Genomic DNA, 5877 nt, shown 5'->3' with positions numbered 1-5877 from the left:
CTGCAAGTCTGATACTGCCTGGTACCAGGCAGAATGAGATGTTCTTCTGTGTGTGTGGCCTCTCCAGCCCTTGCCCTCATCGGGCCCTGAAGCTGAACAGAGGCAGCTCTGGGTCACCTAGAGGGGACTGCTGAGGCTGAGTCTAGGAGCTGGGCCTCTCTGGTGGCAGGGTAGGATGACATGAAACATAGCCACTCCTTTACAGGTTCCATCCTTTGTAGGAAGACTTTTACCCGGCCCAAACTCCCTCATCACCAAGCTGCTCTGAGAGGCTCTCTTGGGCAAAAGTGACCATGAGGAGGAGGAGGAGGAGCCATTCTTTAGCACCTTCTGAGTACAGTAAGTCCCGGACTTACTAATGAGTTCTGTTCCAGGAGAATGTCATCAATCAGACTCCTTCATAAGTCTGACACAGTGAGTCTTAAACACCTTTGACACACATATAAAATGTATGTTGCTTTGCACTTCCTTTCAGTCCCTCCACATCACCACTGCCTTTCCTCTCGCTCCCGGACATCCTGGACTCTGATAGAGCGCTGTGCTACTGTATACTATCAAACTGTACGGTGAGCACCACAGCAGCACAACTGTGACAGTGTCCTGCAGACACGTGAGCTACTCCTACAATTTGTGTCTAAGAATGTTTATAATTCAAGGTCCCTTCATATAATCTGTGCATGTTCGCAACTGGAATATTCGTGAAGTCGGGGACTTACTGTTTCAGACACTGTTGGATCTTATCTATATGAACTCAGATCTATTAATTATTAAGATGTGATCATTTTTCCTGAGTAACAGAGAGAAATACCTTTCCCAGGTGAATGAGCAATAGAACCCAACCCTGAGCAGAGGTAGTCCAAGTCCCGAGTGCCTGTATATCTGCTAGGCTGTACTGGACTGCCGCTTGGTTAGGGCTGTGTCTCCATCACCCTGGTGTCTGCCAGGTGCTCAGCCTGGGTTTATGAATGAAAAATGAATGGATGATTTGTGGTTGTACTGCCACTGAAGTCACAAGTTTCTGAACACTTTCTCGGGGTCCACTCCCACTACTGGGGCAGAGTCCCTTTGGAAACAGAAATTCTTGCCAGAAAACCAGTAATTCTCACCTGCCTCCTGATTGAAAGATCTACTCAACTCACCCACCACCACTTGTCTAGAAAAGGAGCACCAAAGCACTTCTTCTGGACATTGTTCCTGCAGGTAAGTTTTAGAGGTGACCTGTTGTGAACGGGAAAGGAATAATCCTCACCATCTCTTCTGTGCACAAAGTCCTTTAGCAAAAACAGCAGCTTAGGGATAGGGAAACAGCTGTGAGAGCCTATCTAGCATGCGTGGAAGCCCTGGACTCCACTCCCAGCACAGAGAGAGAAGAGAGGAGACAGACAGAGGTGGGGACAGGGATGGGGATGGTAGAGGTAGATATTAAACACCCAATAATAATATCCCAACTGAGGGCGACGGACCATCCACAGGGAAGGGCCTCTTATCATGATCATGTTAAAGGGAGGGAAATGTTGCCCTGGAACCAGAACCCCAGAGAGGGAGAGGGGGGAGAGAGAGAGAGAGAGAGAGGAAGAGAGAGAATGCACTGCTGGTACCAGCCAACCCAAAACCTGAGTTTATGTCCCCTAGCTTATGTCCCCTAGCTACAGGGCTTTCTTGCTTTCTAACATGGTCTTCTCCAATACCTACAGCAATTCGTTTCTCTCTCTCTCTCTCTTTTTTTTGGTGGAACTGGGGATTGAACTCAGGACCTTGTGCTTGCCAAGCAGGTGCAGCATTACTGAGCTAAAACCCCAGCCCATCATGTTTCCATTTTTGATGAAAGAGGAGGGATGCTCAGAGAGGGCTGATTGCCTGAGTGGCTGATTCTGAATCCAGTGCTCTTTACCCTGCCCTGCAGATGGGTACAGTCTCTGGGGGAGGAATCCAGGGGGAAACTGAGCTCTGCATGTCGTCCTCTGTGGGTGAGCCTCTGGTGCTAAGCAAGCCAGTCACTGCTCCTGTTCCTTGAGCCCTACCCACCCTGCCTCCACCCTGCCCCATGGTCTGAAGGCTACGCACCCTGCCCAGACACAGATGGCCCTGAGCTAGAGGGGCCAGGGAGCTGCCCTGACCACCATCTCCAAACCAGAGCTCCTAACGAATGGCTCAACACCCCCACCCCAGGCCTGGTACACCATTTCCCCTCTTTGCAGGACTCTCCCTTGTCCTCCACAGCATCCTAGGTAGCCCCCACCCTGGACACTATATGCAGAAATGGCGTCCTACATCTCAGGGGCCCCAAAGGTGGGGCCACCAGCTTGCTCAGATCTGGGGCCTAGTGTGAACACAGGAATGGTGCTGAGTGAACGGATGAAAGAATGAATGAATGTCTAATCTAGCCAGAACCCTGGTGCACCTGGCTTTTTTTTTTCCCCCGATCTTAAGCATGTCCATTTGCAACAGGATTATCAGCTGCTCCTTCCTTGTCCCCGGATCCCTGCCATCTCCTTGACTCTCCTGCTCTCACCACTCTCATCGTTCCGCCTTCTGCTGTCTCTTTGCCCCCAAGTTTTTCCCCCTATTCCATCTCTCGTCATCATCCCTGGGCCTCCCACTACTCCCACACACGCTATTCAAACAGGTTCAAGAACCAGTAGAGCAAAATCTGCCCTCTGCCAGCCAAGCTCCAGCCTGCACCCCAGGCCTGCCCCCCACCCACATTCCAACCTCAGATCCCCAGTGACCCACCAGGAACAGGGCACAGCTCAACCTCCATCCCCACAGAAACAGGATGAGCCAGTTTCTCCCAGCCCCCTCCAGGAACCTAGAGAATCTCCCCCACCCCCCACATACCCTCCTCTCACTGGCTCATCCAGTGTGACAGCACAGAATCCACACAGCCCGTCATGCCCTGCTGGGATCAAAGGGCCCCAGAAAGAGAGGCCAGGTTCTCACCCTCTCTCCTCACCTGGCCCTTGCGCCAGGAAGCCTTGCTGAGCAGGCAGTGTTTGGGCCTCGCCCTTGAAACAGAGCCGAGAGGAAGGAGCTGCACTTCAGGCTGAGATGCTACAGCCTTGTGAGGAGGACACACTGACAGAAGTGCCAATAATTCTGTGATAAATGCCAGGCCGAAGGTATAGACAAAGGGAGATGACTCATTCTGCCTTGGAGGTCAGAAGAGGAAATGGGACATCTGATTGGGTCTTGCGAGGAAGACAAGGGCAGGCCAGGTGGAAGGGACAAGCCAGGCAACCGAACAGGGGTAGGCATGCACAGGGCTGCCCTGGGAGGAGGGCGGGGCAGATGGGGCATTGGGGCACAGCAGCACAGGATGCCAGGAGAGGCCCTGAGCAATGTGTAAGGACCATGGGCTGGGCCTCTAGAAGGCAGCAGGAGCCCCTGGAGTGTATCTGCTGTGGCTCAAGAAGATTATTCCAACAGCCCCCTAAGGTGGGGGGTGCAGGGCTGCTGGTGCGGAGGCCCTGGCTATAGCCCAGCTTCTCCTGTCACCATTCTCTCTGAGCCAAGTCCTTCTCTCTTGGCCACAATACACAGGCTGCATCTCTTCCAGGCTCCAAAGATTTGCTCACTGTGCTCCTGTTGCCAGGAGTGCCCTTTGAGTTCTTACCTGTGCCTGAGGCACTTGCTCTGGGGCACTGAAGCCCCTACCTGCACAAAGCCCTCCCAGACTCTGGCCAAGGCCTTGGTCAACGATCCCTGGGCTGTGATTTTTTTTGGGGGGGGGCGGGGAGGACAAGGTCTCACTGTATAGTCTTGGCTGGTCTTGAGCTCACTACGTAGCCTAGGCTGGTTTTGAATTTCTGGTGATCCTCCTGCCTCAGCTTCCCAAGTGCTGGGGTTACAGGCATGCACCACCATGCCTGGTGTGTGACCTTTGAAGTAATAGATGCAGGGATATGTCCATGCTTGAACCCTGACATTAAGCACAAGAATTTGAAAGCAGTGGGTCCTTGGACAGTCCTTGTCTCCTGAGGCTCAGCATCCAGGTTCCTGCTCCACAAAGACCTTGATCTGAAAAACGTGTTGCTCCTATGAGCATGTCCTCCTCCTTGGGGAACCACAAAAACACACATCCTCACCATTGTACAGGCAGCCAACACAAAGAGATACAAATGTGGGCCACCATTGACAGAGGGTGGTAATAAAGATGGTAACGACCAGCATCTACAGGGACAAGGACTGTTCTAAACCTCATGTGGATTAACTAATTGAACCTTCACTATTGCACAGTGATTCTCCCCGTGGTACTGATGGGGACACCAACACCCAGAGAGGTAAATTATTCCTCTACTATGTGCTAGATCCAGGAGTCAACCCAGAGCCTTTCCCTGAAGCACCTCATCTCCCAACCCCACCAGGTTAGGAAAAAGCAAGGTGCAGAATAAGAGCCTCAGAGAGATCTCATTTGGAGAAAAAGGAAACTATGTATCTCCACATAGGATACACAGTATAAATTAAGTAACAAAAACTCAAAGGATACATTTAAAGTCCTAACTGGGGTCACCTGTGCTAAGCGGTCTTTTACTCTTTATACTTCTGAGGTAGTTGCATTTTTCACAGTGAGAACATACTCGTTACTTGAGCAACAAAAGCAAAAAAGAGAGCAATGGGCCAGGGATTTAGCTCAGTGGTGTTGCTGCCTGCCTCGTAAGCACAAGGTCCCAAGTTCGATCCCCAGTACCAAAAAAAAGTCTCCTCATAAATTACTGTTTGTTGAACGACAGATCCACTTCCTAGGACTGCCTTTTCACACAGGGTATGACCTATCAGTAGATTGTGAAACCACTGACTTACTGGTTTGCTACCAGTAATTCTTTTAGTCAACTAGAACAGAAGGCATCAAACACCAGCACTCATAGCAGCGGGCTTATTCACTACTAAACTTTCATTTCTGTTATATGATGTGGGTGTGAACAGCACTACGACCTAATGTATTTCTTCATACTAAAGGTCACTGGCAGGAGTCTTAAAGCCAACATACTGTGCTAGGAGTGTGCAAGAGATGCAGCAGGGAAGACCTCACGGTCAGTGAAAGTGGAGATGGCTCTGGAGCAGGTGAGAGCCCTCTGTCTACAAGAGCTGAGGATGCCTGGTCGGGGAGGGTCACAGTTTGCTCACTGCATAGCTCGGCTTCTGGGCCCTGGATTAGCCTTAATACCCTCTCCTCTCCAAGATTTTTGGCTATGAAAGCTTTTGCCAGACTTCTGGGCCGAGGCTGCTGAGACCTGAATGGCCATGACTGGCTCCACTGCTCCTTGCTCCTGGGCCCCAGATACCCTCTGGGCTGTCCGGCAAGGGGAGAAGGGTGGGACATTAGATTTCTCTCCAGCTCCAGGTTCAGAGGCCAAGTCCCAGGGAAGTCTCTGGAAACGCAGCCGTGGAGTGAATCGGAAGAGGCCACAGCTTGGTCTCTCCATCGAGGTGTCCCCTAGCCGGGGTGGGCCTGACCCTAGGGGGAGTGAGGTCCATATGGAGAATAGGGAGGGGGGCAGGAAGAGAAGCAGAAGCAGCCCTGGGCTCCCATCGCGCTGGCGCCTCCACATCAGAGCTGTTTAACCCACCCCCGCCTCCCCTCCTGGGGCAGCAGACAACCAAAAAAAGATAAAATAAAAAGAAGTAATTCCCCTGCTCTGACGTCAGCGCGAGGTCTTAACAGCCCGGCAGCAGCATGAAAATGGATTGCAACCAGATGTAATGCCCTTGAATTCTCAACACACCACCGCGTTGGAAGAGATACAGGGGAGGGGGCGCGCTTCGCTTGGGAGGGAACCGTGCAGGTCCCGCGCGGGTCTGGCATCAGGGCCAGCGGAAATCACGGTGAAGGCGCCGAGGGAGCCAGTGCCGAGCGCTGGGAAACGCCGGCCCGGGTCC

The 5877-nt window shown here is 52.1% G+C and overlaps 1 long non-coding RNA gene across 1 annotated transcript; it reads left to right on the top strand.

The window, feature by feature from the left end:
* The first annotated feature begins 538 nt into the window (after positions 1-538).
* On the top strand, positions 539-5671 carry LOC104871504. Its single transcript, XR_004518670.1, has 3 exons — positions 539-1200; positions 4957-5061; positions 5336-5671. It is a non-coding gene; the product is annotated as an uncharacterized LOC104871504 (long non-coding RNA).
* The last annotated feature ends 206 nt before the right edge of the window (positions 5672-5877 follow it).

This window comes from Fukomys damarensis, unplaced genomic scaffold (assembly GCF_012274545.1).
Source record: "Fukomys damarensis isolate Sample0158 unplaced genomic scaffold, DMR_v1.0_HiC HiC_scaffold_23, whole genome shotgun sequence".
Lineage (NCBI taxonomy): Eukaryota > Metazoa > Chordata > Mammalia > Rodentia > Bathyergidae > Fukomys > Fukomys damarensis.
Note: the sequence above shows the minus strand (reverse complement) of the source record. Positions and strands in the feature narration are given on the sequence as shown.